Raw genomic sequence first — 21,226 nt, forward strand, 5'->3', positions numbered from 1 at the left:
AGCACCCTGGCGGGCCGAGCCAATTTTATTTACCTGCTGATGCGGCAGGTTCGGCCAATCGCAGACCCCACTGGCCACGGTTCGCCGTCCTGGGCCAATGGGGGCGGCGAGAAGCCGCGACCAGCACATCGCTTGCCCGCACCACTTCTCGCTGCCCCCATTGGCCCAGGACGGCGAACCGTGGCCAGTGGGGGGCCGCAATCGGCCGAACCTGCCGCATCAACAGGTAAATAAAACTGGCCCGGCCCACCAGGGAACTTATCCCGGCAAGCCGCATGCCGAACGTTGCCAACCCCTGCTCTATGTAGTTCATTAATCCACTGGCCATGTTCGAAGCCCAGAAAACTCTGTCTGTGTTGCTACAGGGAGCTACCAATGAACAGAGATCAATAACACATGGGGGAGAGTTCCATTAGCCTGCCTCCTTCAAGCTGGCTGCCCACTTCACACAGCAGAGTGCCGATGGCTCTGGTTTTTTCAGGGCATACGTGCCAATGCATGAGACAGAGGGAGCAGGATTTCTCTCATAATGATCATTAGCATTAATGCAAATTATATATGTACAAATCCAAGTATTAACATAATATGCTCCCAAATGCTTTAATACAGTCCCACAGTATTTCCTATAATTCACTCCACAACTTCTTTGCTAATGTACTATAATGGCCATATTTTGCCACTTAGTACACATCTGCAGCAACTGTATAAATAGCAGGAAGAGATGTGATAGGCTATCTAACCTTAGTCATACAGCTGAAATGCTACAGACTTAAAATCCATTCCTTCTCCTTAAACACAATGCCTTGTTCTGCTTTTCTATTCATAGTGCTGTAAATTTGTCAGCCTAATGGGACACTTTGTAGATGTTTTCCTTTTTAAGTGATTTAACAGGAGTAGGTATTACATTGATCCAAAATCTAGCTTAGCATTTCATTTTGTGGAGACTGGATTTGTATGTTTAGCCATATAAGAAACTAAGTGGTATTTTGTTCTTTGAGTGGATCAAATTCATTTTGAGTTGAATTCTGCCAACTTGAAACTGCAATCTCCTGTCTAAATTATAGAATACAATCAGCAAACAGCATGGCCATCAAATTCCAAGATTGCTTTGTGTTTTCATTCAATATAAAAATATTTGTTTGTAGAGCTGACTAGGTGCACTGCCATAAGTCAAGCTGGATTTCCTTCATGCTTTCTCCTGCCCTGTAGTGGTAGGGGCGTGATATGGTGTGGAAGCAATTCCACCTTGCTTTTGGAAAGAGGGGAACGGGAGTCAACATTAGGGCTGGTGAACTTTGGAACAAAGTATGAACCATTGTGAAAGATCCAGCTCTGAGATGTTTAACATTACAGGTTTGGGTAGGTGGCTTACGGCAGGCAAGAAAAATCCATGTTTTGGAAGGTCTTCATCAGAACACAAATGTCAGAAGATAGGTGGGCAGATAGGGAAAGTGGCCAGTCCAAAAGAGCTTTGGAGTCTGGGACACCAGCCCTTGAAGGAAAAGAGAATGTAAAACAGCAAAGCCAACCTTCCATCATTATTTATGCCCCATCTTTGAAACATGGATTTTGCTGGGCTGATAGTGTGATGCAATGAAGTGTATCTCTCATATAAACATCTATTAAACATAGATTAGAGTTCAGGATTGTCACTGTAGCTAGAGCCCAAACTACTTCTGAGTCCCTCAACCCATACTCAACTTTGTCCTTTCTTGCTGATTGAAGAAGAGAGAATTGGTTTTCTCCAAATGAGTCCTGTCCAGTCCTCTGTTGAAGTCTTCTTCATTGGGTGAACATGATTCAGGGCCTCAAGAGTGAAGACTTGTACAAACAGTGAGCCTCAGTGCTCTGAAAGGGATGTGAAAAGCCCCATCTGCAGAACAAATACCTTGAAAGTGTGTGGAATCACAGTAGTTACCATAATAAAAATGCTCGTTGTTAGCATGCATGCTCATGTTTGCCAACCCGGATGCCATTTCCACATGTTGGCATCACAGTGGTCAAACAATGCACCTTCAACCCTACACATGCATAAGTTCAAACTACCTTTGCTAAGGCTCATATCACAATGACTTCCTGCCCCTTCATGTTAGTTCCACACATTATACTTCCTCTCTGGAGACACTTACAAACAGAAGCTGCATTCATTCTGACAAAAAATATCAATCTGTGACACTGTTTATAAAGGGAAAAAGTGAACATCAGAAATCCTATCTCTATCATTTGACCTCTGAGATTTATCACTGCTTTGAATTTTCCTAGTATTGACATAAGGCTGTGGAATGAGCTATCTCATGAAATTTTTGCTGCGTATGAACGATCTATAAAATAATAATCACCACGGCAGTTTGGTACGATTGTCTGAGACACTTAACCTATTGTCTAATGCTGTCTTTTAAAACCGTGTTTCCCTTCAGTGTTAATACGAGGGCACCGGTAAAGACAGCAGAAGTTCGGAACATCTTGGCTGTGTACTTGTGAACTTCTGCTGTAGAAAAATGTCAAGGTCAGAGCATGATTGAAGAACCTTCTTCCCCTCTTGAAGTCACTGCTCCTATATGATATTGTTTTCCACTGTAGAAGATTCTCTTAAAAATGAGGTTGAGATCCCTAAAGAAATTGCTTCAATCAGCAACAGTGCTTAATGACTGTTAATGGGAAGTGGAGATAGGATAGTAAGTGTTACTTTGATTAATAAGAGAACTGCAGAGAATTTAAATTGTGCCACTGATGGATTATTTTCTTCAAGCTTGATAAGCGCTTCTCATTTGTTCTTAAATTTGGTCAATACTGTTAAAGACAGCAAAATGAAGTATAATTAATTCTATTACTGCAACTCAGACCCGGTGTTACTGAGAAACAGATTATGACGCAGACAACAATGTTAAGTAACGCTTTTGACAGTTTTATCATTTGAGTACCTGGTAATTCTGAAAAGCAAGAGATACTTTCCTTCTTCAGGTTTAGAAGCGCTTCGGTACTCAATTGCTTTTCTTAACGTGGGGTGATCTGTTAGAACCTGCAGTGGAAATATCATCAATAAAATTGTCAAAGAAAAGAAACATCACCTTGTTCTCAAGTACATAGACTCAACAAAAAACTTCAGGTTATCCCTCACTCAAAACACCGATATACTCTAGGGTCATTTTGAATCTGGCTTCACATTGGCTTCAGTGGGATGACTCACGTGAGTAAGCATTACTCTACAGGAGTAATGCTTGCACAGTCAGACCTAAGAAAATTGGGGGAAGATTTTTGGTGTTGGATTAGCTCTGTCCAAAGAAAATGCACTTTCTTTTTAATACTATACTTTTTGTGAAGTTCAGTCCTCTATATGCTATTAGGCTCCGGCAAAGTGACAGAAAGGCATTGTAATACCTTTGCAACGGTCTTTTCTATTTCATAGTCAGGTATGTCTCTTACAAGTTCTAAAATCTAGTTACGTGTATGTCCTTCAGTTTATTATTATTAAATATGTAGATTATAATAGCACCCGGAAGCTCCCATCAGGATAACAGCCCAATTGTGGTAGGTGCTGATAAACATTATGGCCCTGTCTCAGCAAAGCACTAAAGCATGCGCTTAAATGCTTTCTTGAGTAGAGATGCTTTCCTTAATTGGAGCCTAGGAGCCAGAATTTAAGCTGGTGTATATAAGTGTTGCTCCCTGAAGTCAGTGCAGCTATGCTAATTTATACCAGCTGAACACCCAGCCCTATGGGTTTGTACAGCACCCAGAACCATGGCACATGTGCTGATGTAATAGACATGCCTTGAGGAATAGTCAAATTATGAATTTTCTTTTAGGCTAAACTTATTTGCACTGTTTATTTACTGTAAAGGGAAAATATCAACTTGATTTTGTACAATTTTTTGGCGCATGCCATTTTTTATTAAACTTAATCAGTTATAGGACAACAACAAACCAGTTCTACTGACTGGAAATAAATCCAGGCTGTATGTAAAGAATGCGGAGGCAGCATTGTGCTTTCAGTAGTGGTAACCGCAATTATCGCTTCATTTAACAGACTCTGCCTATTTCCAGGTCTATACTTCTGCAGTTCTGAATGCAGGAAGTCATTGTGGGAATTATTTGGAATTAAATTGAAATCAATGTGTATTGGCTAATAGTGTTGTTATAAAATCAGTGAAGGTCTATGTGACAATACGCAGAGCCGAAGGGCAGAGGGCAAGGAGCACCCAGATATCCGGTAATGAATTGCAGCTGGTTTAACCATTTCAAGAGTATCCCAATTCTGTAATGTTATGAAACATATCTGGTAAGTGTCACGCAAGGTGTCAATGAAAAGCTCATGACTTACTGAATATTAATTTCATTGTGTAATGTAGGTGCAAGCAATTGATGCAAAGTTATGGACCTAAACTGATATTCTAATTCTTAATATGTGTTTGTGGACCCCAGCCTAGGAAAGGAATATGGTTTCCCCACCTGGGGACTTACTTCCAAAGTACTTTGGAAGACCATGAGAATGTATTTATGTATCCCGTAAACAGACCCATCAAGCTAACAAAGGGGTGGAGACAAACCTCACGCTATCAGGGCTGGGGAGGAGATTGACATTCATATGTCAATTGCACCAGAGGAGGCAGGTATTAAACTAAAATATTTGCATTTCAGCAGACACAACTCCAGCAGGGAGGGAGCAGCAAGAAAATTCCTTCAAGATGACTACCTCAGAGCTGGAAATAGACTTATCTGGGAGTATCCTTCAGAAGAATCCATTTCAAAGATTCATTGGACTACAAGAGAGGGGCCAAGAAACCCCAAGTTATCTATCTTTCACCTAAGAAGATAAATGTGACTTTGAGGGATAGATCCTGACCCAGAAGTTTGGTCAGCCATCTTGATGGAAATATGTGGTGAGGATTGTAGCTTAAACCAAGTCTAGCAGGTTAAGTTTTAGTTATTAAAAAGTGTTTTATCTACAAGAAAGGGGGATTTCTCTTGTAATCATTTCTGACACTAATCCTTATACTTGTACTCACTTAAAATTTATTGCTGTATAATTAAATAAGCTTGTTTTATTTGTAGCCTAACCCAATTAGGTTAGGTTACAAATTTAAACTGAATTATTTGGTAACTCCAGTTAAAGTAACAAACTGTTGATTACTGACTCTTTAAAGAAGCAAGGAATATTAACATTCCTCTGACTGTTCCAGGACAGGGCTGGAGATTTCAGAACACATATTTTGGGAGAAAATTCAGGGCTGGGGTGAGTGTGGAGTCACCTTACCAATTGTTAACCAAGACTGGTGGAGACCCATGGAACTCTGTGGTATTGCATGCAAGTTCCATGCTCCAAAACATTGGACCAGGGCTGCACAACACATAGACATAGAGTGCATGCTAGCTGCTGACTGTGGGTGTCCCAGGCAGAGATCTACAGTAGCAAGGCATTGTGAGGCACTCGGGGTTATAGGGTAACAGGTGACAACTCTTCACTGTCTGAATTGCACCCCAGAACACTACAGTCTAATTCTGTTATTAAAAATATAGAGTTTACATATTACAAATGAAGGGTTCATTCTTTCCCTAAGATATTCCATAAACATAATTTCTAAAGTGACTGGAAGCGAAGAGAATGCATTTCAGATCTGAATTTGGGGATAAACTTCTATACTCCAGAGGCCAGTAAAAAGCACAAGAATATTAGGTGGATGATCAATATCAGAATTCGGAAGCAAAGGGGAAGAACCAATAATAATTCCTTAACCTCTCCAAGTTACCCTACTTACATCCACTGTTTTCATTTTCTGTACAGAAAATAAAACAACTGAAAATGTTGCAGTCAATTATTTTATCAGAACCATTTCATTGTGTTTATTTTAAAACATGCTTATTAGACATATAATGCTCAGATACCTGATCTATCCAATACTTTCCTTCAGTGAATGTAGATAAGCATTGATGTCAGACAATCAGCAAGCCCTTCAATTCTGCAAAAAAGGGGTATGTGATATGTTGGAAGAAGTTCAGGCAGTTGTACCAATTTGCTAAAGAAATCTAACACTTGACAGAAGAGCTGGCAATGCTGTCTCTTGGTAACCAATCATAACGCAATTGAGGTGCCAGGCATCCAGTATTAACAAATGTTCTGGGTGTGTTTTCTGAGAAGGTGGGGGGGATTACAGCAGCAGCTCGCTGCATCACCTGCTCTTTCTACTACAACCTAATGAATACTTGGGGGGGAGGGATAGCTCAGTGGTTTGAGCATTGGCCTGCTAAACCCAGGGTTGTGAGTTCAATCCTTGAGGGGGCCACTTAGGCATCTGGGGCAAAATCAGTACTTGGTCCTGCTAGTGAAGGCAGGGGGCTGGACTCAATGACCTTTCAAGGTCCCTTCCAGTTCTAGGAGATGGGATATCTCCATTATATATATATATATACTTAGGTGGGCCAGAAACCTTTTGAAAAATGGCAGGTGGGAGGTGACTACGAATATTGACTCTAGAGCATTGAAAACAAAGACGGTTTAAATCTAAACTAGTATCCCAGAAAACCAGCCAAAGATTTGGAGGGCCAATAAACCTCTCTCTTGCTTGTATTTTTCTGTCTGTTATTCCATTTTAGGATGCAGCGTAGCTGTAGCCGGGTCAGTCCCAAGATATTAGAGAGACAAGGTGGGTGAGGTAATACCTTTGGTTGGACCAACTTCTGTTGGGGAGCGAGACAGAGCTCTGTGTGGCTCGAAAGCTTGTCTCTCTCCCCAACAGAAGTTGATCCAATAAAAGATATTCCCTCACCCACCTTGTCTCTCTCATATTCCCTTTTAGTGTCTGTCAGTTTGATGCAAAACCTCACACATGTCCACCTCTGTGTGTTTTTTCCTGTTGCTGCTGTAAAACAGCTGTAGGAAATTCCGCCGGATAACTTGTTTGCAAAGTTAATTCATCAATGAAGACAAGCAAAACCTATATGCCACTTTACAGCAATATCCTCCAGAATGAAGCACTATATTGTGAAGCACTGCAGTGCTGGGGATGTACTTTTCACAAGGTACTTGAATAGTATGTGTTTTGTCAAAAGCCAAGGTTTGGCTAATGAAAGAGAACTCTGTGTAGACTGAGAGCTTTGTAATAAGATAGGAATACAATTTGTTACAGTTATGTGGTTACTTGACTATAATCTCTTTCTGAGGTTTATTAAATCATATAAAATTTCAATTTACACTGTAATATTCTATAAAAGATGGAGCACACAAAAGTAATAAGTATGACAACATTTCTTTCATTTATGAATTGTATTGTTGATTGTGTTAAAGCTGCCATTTCCAGCAGCAAGATTATTTATGTTAGAATAGTAATTTTCTATCTCCCAATTTAATTTTGTAAAAGTTAATTACAAATTAGAATAAAATGAATGTGGTTATAAATGCCAATAAAATGCTGATATAGTGCTGTATGTAGTGGGGGATGGGGAAGCACATGTATGCATGAATCACTGTTTATTGTGAATATACTTCCGTTGAAACTCAATGACTGACATTATCCCCATACTGTGCATTCCAAGGTGATTGTTCCATCACAGGCAGTGAAAGTCACTTGCTGTGAGCCTTGTTCTTCATAACACCACTCGAGATGTGCTTTAGGGGCTTGATCCAAAGTCCACTAAAGTCTTTCCGCTGGTTTCCAGTAGGCTTTGCATCAGGACTTATTCTGTGTTTTATAAACTTCTGACAGCTGAGTCAGTAAAATGAAACCAATGGCACCCTGTTATGCCACTATTTGCTCTATTTGCAAAGGGCAATACACAGTCCCTTGGGCAGGCTCGGCTCTCAATTCTGCCACCACCTGCCCACAGCAGTAACGTATCTAGGGCTTTTGGCACCTATGACATTTGTCCTTTATAACAGAAGCATTTTTTTTTTACAGATCTGGTTTTCAGCCTCTTCCTTCTCTGAATAACTTGGCCATTGCACCAATTGCTGTGCCTCTGATTCATGCAAGTTTGAAATACAACATCCCCATCACATGGAAGGCTGTGGCTGCTTGTTAGCACTAGTACAGTTTGGAGCGTGATCCCGCAAGCACTTAGAACGGTGCTAAACAAATGGCAGTTCAGGAAAGGAACTAGAGATGGCAGCAGGTCTGTGAAGTAGATTCTAATAAGTCCATGATGGTGGATTTTAAAACTGGGGCAAATCTGAATGGGATTCTGAAATTAACAGGGAGTGGCTGGAGGTTTTGGAGGATGGTGGCGATGCGGTTGTGTTGTTTTGTGCTTGTGAGAGAGTTTGTGGCAGCATTCTAGCATATATGGCATGGGCTGGAGCCTGGAGGGCTGGCTCTTGAGGAGATCCTAGAAAAGGGGTTGCAAGTGAAACCATGAGGAGATGAAGGCATGGGGGAGGATTTCAACAGCAGTTCTCAGTAGCTGTATGGTCACGCTGTAATAATGAGTAATAGCTGAGGGCTAAAGAAAGGAATAGCGGAGAGGAGCAGAACTCTGCCTCCTCTGCTAAAAGAATAAGGATAGTTCCCCGCCTCTCTCCATGGCCTGGCTAGGCAGCTCCCCTCCACTGGTGACTGATGCGGTGAGAGCTGTTCCTCTTGTTTCATTCTGCTTAAGCACTGGTAATAGGGCAGTTTGTTTGGCGGAAAATATAGCATTTGTGCCAGTGTAATGAGGCACAGAAACAAGCGTCTCCAAAGGGTCCATAGCCCAGAAAAACATCGGGAAACTCCGACATGGTACAAGACAGGCCTAGTGGAAGCAGGGAATAAAGCAGAAGTGAGCAAAAACAAAATTGCAGCCTACTGCACTTAGTCTGACACATAACCTCTTTATTTTTCTGATAGTCTTAGGCCCAAATTCTGTCCGTAGCTGGGCACATGTAGCTCCCACAGCTGTTTTGTGAGACATTCAACCCCTGTAGTACTTTTTAAGTAAGAAGACCACGGTGAATTAGCTCAGGATTCATCACCTAGCTTCCAAATGGCTTCGCATTACATTAGCAATATCTATTCCACACAGATGATCCCTTTTTGTGCAAAGTGAATATAGTATTCACCGTTTTGGAGGAGATTTTGGATTGTTATCATGATTGGCTTGTGAGGTGAAAGACTTTGATATTTAGCTTTTAATAGAGCAAAAGTGACTCTAAATTTGTTAATATTCTTTAGGTTATATAGGACAAATTACAGATAAGTGAATCAGTAATGAAATTTGTAATGAGAATTTCTCAAGTATGAAATGTTGGCGCAAATTAATTGCAGGATTTTACAGCTCTTATAGTTTATATCATAAATGCAAAAATGACTAGGGATTTTTAATTACAGTAGGAACACACTAAATTTTTATGGAATGCCATTTTGTTAAAGAGGTACTTTGAACATTAAGAGCAAATGCCACCAGTAACAGTGAGCCCAGGTAGCTTGTGCAGCATCAAATAAATATGCTTTTGCTATGAAATGGTTCCTTAGATACTGTAACTGACATGGTGACTAATGAGATGGGCTTATTTTCCCAGCTTCAGTTTACCTTGTCTTTGCTATCTGTCTTTCTTTTTCTTAATCACAGTGGACTTGAAAAGGACCAGGACAAGCTGCTTGGAAATACACGTAGAACTTTTCTACTTAACCTTCAAAAATAGACTTTGAAAAGTAAATGGTTGATGTCTTCTGCCGAAATGCATAATTTTGTAGGGGGGGGCAGGAGAGTATGGCTGGATGCTGCTTCTTATTAAATATTTGATGTGTAGAAAAAAATCTAATGCAGTGGAAATGCAAAGAAATCTCATTACGTGGGTGGAATGCATTGCATACTAAGATATAGATGACTCAGATTCTAAAACCAACAGACAGATTTACACAGAGAGTGTGTCTGTAGCAACTTCCTGCTGACCCTGCTGGTTAAAATACAAAATCTATGTATTCACTGTCACCCTGCTTATCTAGACATTCCTCAGAGTCAAGAACATGTTTAAAAATTTCACCACATGTTTTGCAACTCTTCCTTGATGACACTAGGGGTGAGATTCCCAAGGGGGACTTAGGTGCTGCAACCCCTAACTTCTGGGTGCTTGCTGCCTAGGAAAATTCACAATCCTGAGGTACATGTCCAGGCTCCCTATACAATGTATGGGGAGAGTTAGGGGCCTAGGAATGGGCTTCACAGAAATCGATATGCTGAGCGGGGAGCTGACTAAACTAGCCAGTAGGAAATGCTGAGGAGAAGGGTGGTCGTAAGCCCCACCTCCAAGAGGGAGAAAGGCATCTCCCTTCCCTCCGGATTTACAACCACACACCCTTTCCTGGAGTCAGGCACATAAACCAGCACAGCCCTTTTTCAAGAACTGAGGAGGCGGGGAAGCTGCTGCCCTTATAACTTTTAGCACAGTGGTCAGGGCGCTCATCTTGAAAGGGGGAGACACCCCCTTCTGCCTGATGCAGAGCAAAGATTTGAACTTGTGTCTCCCACATCCAAGGAGAGGGCCCTAGGCACTGGGCTTTGGACAGTAAGAAGAGCATGTTTATAATTAGCCAGCACACGTTTCCTGCAGTGAGGTTTTCCAGTATAACTGAGCAGAGCCGGTGTAGAAATCTACAACAGTAGCATGCTGTATAAACAGTGTGGGAGGCAGTGTGGCCTAGTGGCCAGGACCCTAAGTTGGGACTCAGGATACCTGGGTTCAATTCTTAGATCTCATTGATTTGGTGGCTGATCTTGGGGTTTCTCCTCCTTTGTAAAGTGGAATATAAGAGCTAGGTATTACTGTGGTTGTGTCATTAGGAAAATGAAGTCCAGAAGGTGGCCAATTTTCATATTCAGCCTCTAAACGAACACTGTGCTCATTCAACAGAGAGTCCTGTGGCACCTTTAAGACTAACAGATGTATTGGAGCATAAGCTTTCGTGGGTGAATGCCCACTTCGTCGGATGCATGTAATGGAAATTTCCAGGGGCAGGTATAAATATGCTGGCAAGAATCAGTCTGGAGATAACGAGGTTAGTTCAATCAGGGAGGGTGAGGTCCTCTGCTAGCAGTTGAAGTGTGAACACCAAGGGAGGAGAAACTGCTTCTGTAGTTGGCTAGCCATTCGCAGTCTTTGTTTAATCCTGATCTGATGGTGTCAAATTTGCAAATGAACTGAAGCTCAGCAGTTTCTCTTTGGAGTCTGGTCCTGAAGTTTTTTTGCTGTAAGATGTTACCTTTACATCTGCTATTGTGTGGCCAGGGAGGTTGAAGTGTTCTCCTACAGGTTTTTGTATATTGCCATTCCTGATATCTGACTTGTGTCCATTTATCCTTTTACGTAGTGACTGTCCAGTTTGGCCAATGTACATAGCAGAGGGGCATTGCTGGCACATGATGGCATATATAACATTGGTGGACGTGCAGGTGAATGCACCGGTGATGTTGTATCTGATCTGGTTAGGTCCTGTGATGGTGTTGTTGGTGTAGATATGTGGGCAGAGTTGGCATCGAGGTTTGTTGCATGGATTAGTTCCTGAGTTAGAGTTGTTATGGTGCGATGTGTGGTTGGCTGGTGAGAATATGCTTAAGGTTGGCAGGTTGTCTGTGGGCGAGTACTGGCCTGTCTCCCAAGGTCTGCGAAAGTGAGGGATCATTGTCCAGGATGGGTGTAGATCACTGATGATGCATTGGAAAGGTTTAAGCTGAGGAATATAGGTGATGGCCAGTGGAGTTCTGTTGGTTTCTTTCTAGGACTTGTCTTGTAACAGGAGGCTTCTGGGTACACGTCTGGCTCTGTTGATTTGTTTCCTTATTTCATTGTGCGGGTATCATAGTTTTGAGAATGCTTGGTGAAGATCTTGTAGGTGTTGGTCTCTGTCTGAGGGGTTGGAGCAGATGCGGTTGTACCTCAGTGCTTGGCTGTAGACGATGGATCGTGTGGTGTGTCCGGGGTAGAAGCTGGAGGCATGAAGGTAGGCATAGCGGTTGGTGGGTTTTCGGTATAGGGTGGTGTTAACGAGACCATCACTTATTTGTACTGTGGTGTCTAGGAAGTGGACCTCCCATGTAGATTGGTCCAGGCTGAGGTTGATGGTGGGGTGGAAGCTGTTGAAATCGTGGTGGAATTCTTCCAGAGTCTCCTTCCCATGGGTCCAGATGATGATGATGTCGTCAATGTAGCATAGGTAGAGGAGGGGCGTGAATGGACGAGAGCTGAGGAAGCATTGTTCCAGGTCAGCCATAAAAATGTTGGTATATTGTGGGGCCATGCGGGTGCCCATGGCGGTGCCACTGGTCTGGAGGTATATTGTCACCAAATTTGAAATAGTTGTGCGTGAGGATAAAGTCACAGAGCTCAGCAACAAGTTGTGCTGTGTCATCATCAGGGATACTGTTCCTGACAGCTTGTATTCCATCTGTGTGTGGGATGTTTGTGTAGAGAGCCTCCACATCCATGGTGGCTAGGATGGTGCTTTCTGAGAGATCACCAATGCATTGTAGATTTCTCAGGAAATCAGTGGTGTCACGGAGATAGCTGGGAGTGATGGTGGCATAGGGTCTGAGCAGAGAGTCTACATATCCGGATAGTCCTTCAGTGAGAGTGCCAATGCCCGAGATGATGGGGCGTCCAGGATTTCCAGGTTTATGCATCTTGGGTAGTAGATAGAATAACCCCGGTCGGGGCTCCAAAGGTATGTTGAATTGTTCCTGTGTTAGTGTAGGGAGTGTCCTGAGTAGATGGTGCAGTTTCTTAGTATATTCCTCAGTGGGATCTGAGGAAAATGGCCTGTAGAATTTGGTATTGGAGAGTTGTCTGGCAGCCTCCATCTGGTAGTCAGACCTGTTCATGATGACAACAGTACCTCCTTTATCAGCCTCTCTGATTATAATGTCAGGGTTGTTTCTGAGGCTGTGGATGGCATTGCGTTCTGCACGACTAAGGTTATGAGGCAAGCAATGTTGTTTTTCCACAATTTCTGCCTGTGCACGTCGGCAGAAGCATTCTATGTATAGGTCCAGACTGTCATTTCAACTCTCAGGAGGAGTCCATGTGGAGTTCTTCTTCCTGTGTTGTTGGTGGGAGGGTATCTGTGTATCAGTGCACTGTTCAGTGTTATCTTGAAAGTATTCTTTAAATCGGAGGCGGCAAAAATAGGCTTCCAGATCACCACAGAACTGTATCATGTTCGTGGGGGTGCTGGGGCAAAACGAGAGTCCCGGAGATAGGACAGACTCTTCTGCTGGGTTGAGTGTGTAGCTGGATAAATTGACGATATTGCTGGGTGAGTTAGGGGTACCACTGTTGTGGCCCCATGTGGCAGGTAGGAGTTTAGACAGCTTACGGTCCTTTTTCCTTTGTAGAGAGCTGAAGTGTGTAGTGTAGATCTCCTGTCTTATTTTAGTGAAGTCCATTTGTGTGGAGGGTTGGTTATTAATGAGAGTCTCCAGGTTGGAGAGCTCTTTTTTGATGTTTTTCTGTTTGCTGTATAGGATGCTGTTCAGGTGGTTCCTCAGTTTCTTTGATAGTGTATGGTATAATCTCTCACTGTGGTCTGTGCAGTATGTAGATAGCAATGGATTTTTCACCTTCAGTCCATTTGGTATGATGTCCATTCGTTTGCATTTAGAAAGGAAGATGATATTTGTCTGTACTTGTGCAAGTTTCTTCATGAGGTTGATAGATTTCCATTCCATATGGCTAAATGCAGTACCTTGCATGGTGTCAAGTATCAGAGGGGTAGCCATGTTAGTCTGGATCTGTAAAAAGCAACAGAGTCCTGTGGCACCTTTAAGACTACAGATGTATTGGAGCATAAGCTTTCGTGGGTGAATGCCCACTTCTTCGGATGCATGTAATGGAAATTTCCAGGGGCAGGTATAAATATGCTGGCAAGAATCAGTCTGGAGATAATGAGGTTAGTTCAATCTCGGAGGGTGAGGGCCTCTGCTAGCAGCTGAAGTGTGAACACCAAGGGAGAAGAAACTGCTTCTGTAGTTGGCTAGCCATTCACAGTCTTTGTTTAATCCTGATCTGATGGTGTCAAATTTGCCAACGAACTGAAGCTCAGCAGTTTCTCTTTGGAGTCTGGTCCTGAAGTTTTTTTGCTGTAAGATGGCTACCTTGGACACAAGTCAGATATCAGGAATGGCAATATACAAAAACCTGTAGGAGAACACTTCAACCTCCCTGGCCACACAATAGCAGATGTAAAACTACAGTTTCTCCTCCCTTGGTGTTCACACTTCAACTGCTAGCAGAGGACCTTACCCTCCCTGATTGAATTAACCTTGTTATCTCCAGACTGATTCTTGCCAGCATATTTATACCTGTCCCTGGAAATTTCCATTACATGCATCTGACGAAGTGGGCATTCACCCACGAAAGCTTATGCTCCAATACATCTGTTAGTCTTAAAGGTGCCACAGGACCCTCTGTTGCTTTTTACAGATACAGACTAACACGGCTACCCCTCTGATACTTGTGCTCATTCAGTTCCCACAGCTTTTTTGAATACAGGTTAATAAATAAATATAATGTAATAAATAATATAACGAAGTGTCATGTAGCAGACCAAGATTTGGGTCTGAGTTTCATGATCATCTGGATCTCTTCTGGAGTGAGCTCTAGACAGGTGGAATAGTCACCAAGTTTTACTAGGCAGATAGATTATAGGATTTTTCCTAGCATATCTGGAATAATGTGGGACCAGATTATATCCCTCCATGGAGATCCAGGTCCAGGCCCACATCAGGTGCAGGCAATGTCATAAGGTTTCCCCATGCAGAATTTCCTGTAAATTCAACTTCCATGGGGAAGAAATTAGGGTCTGGCTCACAAATTCTGTGGATCCGCAAGATCCAGGTGGACACCCTGTGTTTCTGCAGATGCCCTGACCTAGCTTCCTGGTAGTGCTGCTTCATCTAGAGTTGCCACAGGGATGTTATTTAAGCCTGAAAGAGAGGCGAAGTGGTGCGTGTTGATTGCATATGGGAAGATAGGTGGTCTGCACCATCATGAGTGTCTCATGAAACACCTCTCCTCTGAACTTACCTTTTAACATGCACCCTTTAGTTATGTCTAAATAAATGGCATAAACAAACCAACCAACCAACCTTTTTTGGAAAAATTTTAACTTGCTGATGGGATATGGAGCTTTTCACTTGTAGGTCAGCTCCAACCCAGGTCAGTAGCGAACAAAAGTTATAACTATTTTGTAAGCAGGGTCTGAATAAGCTTTCCCCTGACACCTAGTGATGAACTGTGTGGGGGGAAATACTTAAAGATCAGTCTGTATTTGCATAAATATACCTTCTGTGCCTAGGTATCCAGAAGACAGAGGTGCATTGCCAACGTGATCAATTTTGACTGGTGTTGCATTACAAATCACTTCCTGCTGCATGCCGACCAGCTACTTCTGAGCCTCAACGAAGAAAGCCGACCTCGCATGCTGCCATCAAGAAGCCTACTCCCATTGCCAGGCCAGCAGAACGGGATGCTGTGATCGAGAAGGTACCTGCTGCCCCGGGGAACATCACCCAGGTCCTCACCAGCAGGAGGCCCGTCTCATCCTTGCATATTGCCAAGAACATCTCCATGCTGAGACGAGTCAGTGCTGCCTCACCACCTGTCCAGGATGTCCTCATCTCCAGAAGGATCAGCGCCCCACCGCACATGGCTGCGTGAGAGCATGTCGCTGGAGGGGCCAGCGCCGCCCCTTAGACCGCCCTGCGAACTCCAACCACCGGAGGAACCAGCTCCTCCGCCACACCAAAGCACCAGGCCATCATCGCCAGATGGACCATCATGACCCCCTAGTCCATCTTGCAGGACAGTGCCTATGGGAGATCTCACAGTCCAGCAGAAACTGCCCAGGCAGCAGCCACTCATAGAAGGACCAGTGGTGTCCCAGCAACCCCTGAGCCAGACTGCATCTCTCCGACCAGCAGCAATGACACCATCCCACCAGAGATTCCACCCCAGCACCCAACTGAAGGAAATCCTGACCCACGAGAGAGAAGGCAGGCCGACCACACAGCAGGCTCAAAGCCTGCACGAGACGAGGACCAGCGGCCGATGGTGAGGGCTGCCACGCCGAAGCAGACCACCTGGACCGAGGAGCTACAAGCAGCAGCTTCCTTTGATAACTTTCACGAGAACTGTTTGCGGAAATCGCTTCCAGGAGGAGTTCAAACCAGGAGAACACCTCACCTACCCACAGAACGCCTGCTCCGAACCACAACACCACTCCCAGGGGAGCCAGAAGTAGAAATGCCAGTCACTGCTACGATCCAGCAGCAGCTTCCAGGATACAAAAACTGTACCTGGCAAACCACTCCAAAGCGATGAGGGAGATCCTAGATTGGCCCTTGTCCTACTGCACGATCCCGTCTGCGCATCTCTACATCTACTTAAATGACGTATTCAACCACATAGCCCAGAACGATGCGCAGAGCCCAGAGTGCCTCCACCTCCTGCCCCGTGTCAACGACGCAGGTGTCCTGGAGACTGACTTTACGCCCAAGGAAGTGATGGCCAGACTCTCAAAAACAAAAAACACAGCTCCTGGGAAAGATGGCATCCCTACAGCCTCCTGAAAAAGTGAGACCCTGGCTGCCTGGTCTTCGCCACGCTCTTCAACCAGTGCAAGTGGTTCTGGCGGACTCCCAGCTCCTGGAAGAAGGCCATGACGGTGCTAGTGTACAAGAAGGACAAGCGGGACGACCCCAGCAACTGGAGGCCCGTCTCCCTCTGCTCCACGATGTACAAGCTGTATGCCAGCTGCCTGACGTCGAGGATCACGGACACCATCTTTATACAATATAATAATAATAATAACATCATCTTAATAAAATATTGAATGCAAGGGTAATAAAATGTTGCTATCCTTATTTTCTGAGTAAAGGGCAGCAGAATTTTAAATCATAATTTGAGGCCTTCAGTAATTCAGCCAGAGGTTGTGGGTCTAGTACAGGAGTGGGTTAGGTTATGTGGCCTGCAATGTGCAGGAGGTCAGACTAGGTGATCACCACGGTCCCTTCTGGCCTTACTGTCTATGAGTCTAACTGTGCTTAGCACATCCTGATTGAGGGGGGTCACCCTCAGCTGAACGGCACTCTCTAAGCAAGGGAATGCCAAATCCTACTGAAAAGAGAGAGAAGATGGAGACAGGGTTCCTTCCTGGTGGTATGGGCTCTGTCTAAGAGATCTAGACTCCATTTTGATCCTCTTTATCTCCACTGTTTAAAGACAGAGCTGATTAGTCTCAAAGGAGAGTCTTTGTTTTGTTAAGTGATCGCTAGAGCTGGAGTCACTGATAACCAGGTCTAGCTGCTGAGCCTTAGACCGGATTTGGGACAGTGTGGCAGTGAAGGAGACTGCACTAGCAGTGAGGTTCCCCACTACCTGCTGAAATCACTGAGAGCTGGGTTAAATGGTGGAACCTCAGAACGTGGCATCACAGAGAGTGGCAGGTGGCACAGAGAAGCAGCAGCAGCTCCAGAGTGCACAAGAGTGGCAGACTGAATGATGTTTTCTCAAATTGATGTTTGGTTTCCCTTTCCCTTCTAACAAAAGTTCTCTTATACACAGACTCAGTGCTTGCGAGTGGGGAAGTATGGCCTCTCAGAGGCGCCCAGGGGTGGGGTTACGTTTTCCCAGATTACTGGTTTGGGGCTTGAGCTGGTTCTGTGTTGTACTGTTAAGAGGAACCCCTAGATATTGAAGGTATCTTGTTGCTGCCGACCTCACCTGGCAGGGGGATTACAATTTAACAGCCAATCATTGCCCGGTCAGAAATGAGTTGCTGGTCTAACAATTTCCTAGTATGTAAAAAACCCACCACCACATTTGGTGACAATGGCTTACATTTTCAAATGTAATGGATGATGTTGAGTGCCCAACATGATTCATCTAAAATGTGCGTTGAGCACCAACCCTCGGAAAATCAGGCCCTCTTAAGGTGTCTCAAGTTGCGTGCCCTAAATCACTAGTCACGTTTGAAAATCTTGGCCAATCTCAGAAGAGAACCAAGGACTAAGTAGCCACTCCAGGTCAGGCATATTGACAGGGCTGATACTTGTACTGCTACTGCCATGCTGAACTGTTTGAAGGAGAACTCCCTTAATCCAGCTGCTGGCACCTTTCCCAGGCACCAGTGAATTGTTTTTTATAAAGTTTCATAGTCATAAAGATACTCCACAGACTTGCACACAATTTCTCTGCCACTTAAATAAACAGTTTTGCACAACTCGTTTAATCAGGTTTATCTTTCTTTTGCAAGATAAAAGGCGAGATATAGCTGTAAATAGTACGAGAGAGCACACGTCACATAAAAAGAAAGAAAATGCAGTCAAACCCTTATTAGACACATTGAACGGGGCATAGTGAATCAATTCAGATGAACTTGGGTTCAAATAATTAATGGGAGTTTTAGTCCAGTGAATGTGTCAGAGGACATGAGCTTGTTTTGGGTAAATGAAGCTTTTCAATAATCAAGCTTTGCTTGTACATATAAACAAAATAATGTATGTACAGAGTCTTTATAAAAAGCTGAAAAGCAGGATTGCTGGTTTTAAAGGCTGCTCAGAGACTCAGTGTTTCAAGAATAGACTTCAAGCAGTCAGAAGCCAAAGAATAAATTGTCGACAGTGCAGAAACTTCTGAGCTTTTTTATTCATCTATTTGATAGTCTAGATAAAATAAGTGGAATTTTTATGAGCACTCATCTTACACTTAACTTTTCCTATTTTGATATTAACAATAGTTTTCTCACCATCTTTTTTTAATGAACTTTAATTGCTTGATTTCATTGTGTACTGTGACAACTACAAGCTCTGTAAAAATGGCATTGTGGGCGCTGCACGTTTATTGGCTCTCAATGACTGCCACAGCAAGTGTGCGTAGTTTTCAAATACTATTACATATTTACGAGACATCTGCTGCAAGTTTTGAGAGGTAATTGAAAAGAAGTAGGATTTTCCAAAGAACATGGATGCCCAGCCACTGCTATGATATCAACTCATTGCTGTGCATAACAAGCAATCCAGGGTTAGCAGTGACCATGGGATTTCCATTATTTAGATTGACAGAGCCCTAATATATCATAGTAAGAAGGAAGGTGAAAACCCCCATGCTGTGTGAACACCCATTGCCAGCCAACAAATGGAGTTACGGTCATTGCAGCCTACCAGGAGACTACACTCTCTTGGAGAAAGGAAGGTTGTTATGATGGTAAGAGCAGCTGGCATGTGGTGATGAACTGTATCAAGGGAAGGAAATCATTGGTTCCCAGCATGATAGAGGGGGCTTTAATTGTCCGTGTTCTGATGCCTAGGGGAGCACTGCCAGCAAAGCTAGAATAAAGGGAAAGGTTGCTGACATTAAAACAATGCACTGCAAATGAAACCTCTACAGAAACAGTTAAATGGCTGCTTTGCCAAGGCCACAGAGTGAAATGTTACTGCGCCATGGGGCGGATTAAAATATGCATTTTTCTCCTAATTGAGCACAGCAGACTCAGCTGGAGGCTCTGTCATGAGAAGAAGAATAATTTGTCACAGCAAGAAATGTATAACTTGACAGAGCATCCATTAGGCAGTACAGTTGAAAAATAAAGTAAAAGTGGTGCAGGTTTTCTTCAAGTTCCACACGGTTCTTTCTAGGATACCATCGGCTATAAATAAATAAATGTTGGGAATGGTGATTTGCCAGGGGCCACGCAGATCATCTTATGATCAGTATAACCTGTTTACTGACCTACAAGTATTTCTGTACCGACCAAATCTTCCTGGATCCGTCAGGCCCAAAATGCAGCATAACCTCCTGTGTGTATACTGCAGAAGTGAGCGCGTGCGAAGCAGAGATGCTGCTCAGAAGCATTCCACTGAGCTCCACAGCAGTTCTCCCCACTGTCTGTAGAGAGGGGCATTTACGGGCAAGCCAGAGGAAGGCTGTGTGACAGAGGAAAGGGATGCTAGCTTGTTCCTGACAAACAAAAGGTTAACCTCAGCTTCCCCACTTTCACAGATGTTCAGGACTGGGGGGGGGGTGGGGAGAATGCCGATGAGAAGTCAAGGCTCCATATACTGAGTCATAAGACTGGGCTGAACCTCAGGCTAGAGGAGTTTTCTATTACCTGTGTTTCCTTAATTTGTTTTGATTTCTGGTTAGAAGTACTAGCCTTTAAGGAATAACCCTTGCTGACTGCATCTGGATATTTTATTTCTGCTGAGTCATTCCACCAGGGTACACTCTGGTCTGTTAGTTCGCTATCTGTGTGGATCCATTAGCTACAAGCCTCATGTGCTATGGTCCATGACTGATCCTGTATATCATAGGCTATAGCAGTGGGCTGTAGCCAGCTGGCTTGCATCTGCCTCCAGGGTTTGGAGATGGAAAGGATTCTGTCCTGCTCTCCCCTTGCAAGCTTTTCACTGATCCTCACACCGAGCTGTGTTACTTAGGTGTGACACAAAAGAGCAGAATCTTACCTGTGGCAACAATCCTGCAGCCACTTAGCGAGCCGCCTTATCGCAATCAGAAGGCCTGTTCGTGTGATCAGGCCCCATGTAAGCAAGTTAGCACGTATGGATATGTGACAACTCAAAACAGGTAACTTTTATGCAGGTGCATACTTTTTATCTTCTTGAAAGGGAAAAGCACTGGCTGACAGGGCAATTCATCATGCATCTGACACACATACAAGAAGTAACCTGCAGGTGCAGAACCACACAAAATATTTTTCCCCAGATGGAGGCTTCAGTGAATAAGTCCTCTCTGGGGCACAATGCTTTAGAAAGTTTTTGTAGCCTATAAACTAAAATGACTGGCTACAACTGGGAGATGAAGACGTGAAATCGTAAGACTTGGTTTGGAAGAATGGCTGTTGGGCAGCCATTTCAGGTAACTTTTCATTATAGCAGGAGAGGCAGCTGGTTTAAAACATCAGCTTTAAAGCATGGCTGGGAGATGGAACTGGCTAGCTTAGAGGATTGATAAAGGGCTGCAAAGAATTTCATCGCCTAATCACTGCTGTGAATGTGGTCTGATCAATGGCGACCAAAGAGCCTTATCATGAGGCTGCTCTTCTGTAGCCTCTAATGCAGGGATTAGACTCATAGACTTTAAGGTCAGAAGGGACCATTTTGATCTTCTAGTCTGACCTTCTGCACAACACAGGCCACAGAATCTCACCCACCCACTCCGGTAACAAACCCCTGACCTATGTCTGAGCTATTGAAATCCTCAACTTGTGGTTTAAAGATGTCAAGGTGCAGAGAATCCTGCAAG

General features: G+C 43.7%; 1 long non-coding RNA gene across 1 annotated transcript in view; it reads right to left on the minus strand.

The window, feature by feature from the left end:
• Positions 1-284: 284 nt before the first annotated feature.
• The window catches only part of LOC128832595 (uncharacterized), a 78,521-nt gene continuing 57,579 nt past the window's right edge, over positions 285-21,226 (minus strand). Inside the window, exons 3-5 of the long non-coding RNA XR_008444013.1 lie at positions 5,884-5,957; positions 2,922-3,019; positions 285-1,873 (exon numbers count right to left, since the gene is read on the minus strand). This is a non-coding gene — a long non-coding RNA (uncharacterized LOC128832595). The remainder of the gene's footprint in view (positions 1,874-2,921; positions 3,020-5,883; positions 5,958-21,226) is intronic.

This window comes from Malaclemys terrapin, chromosome 2 (assembly GCF_027887155.1).
Source record: "Malaclemys terrapin pileata isolate rMalTer1 chromosome 2, rMalTer1.hap1, whole genome shotgun sequence".
NCBI lineage: Eukaryota > Metazoa > Chordata > Testudines > Emydidae > Malaclemys > Malaclemys terrapin.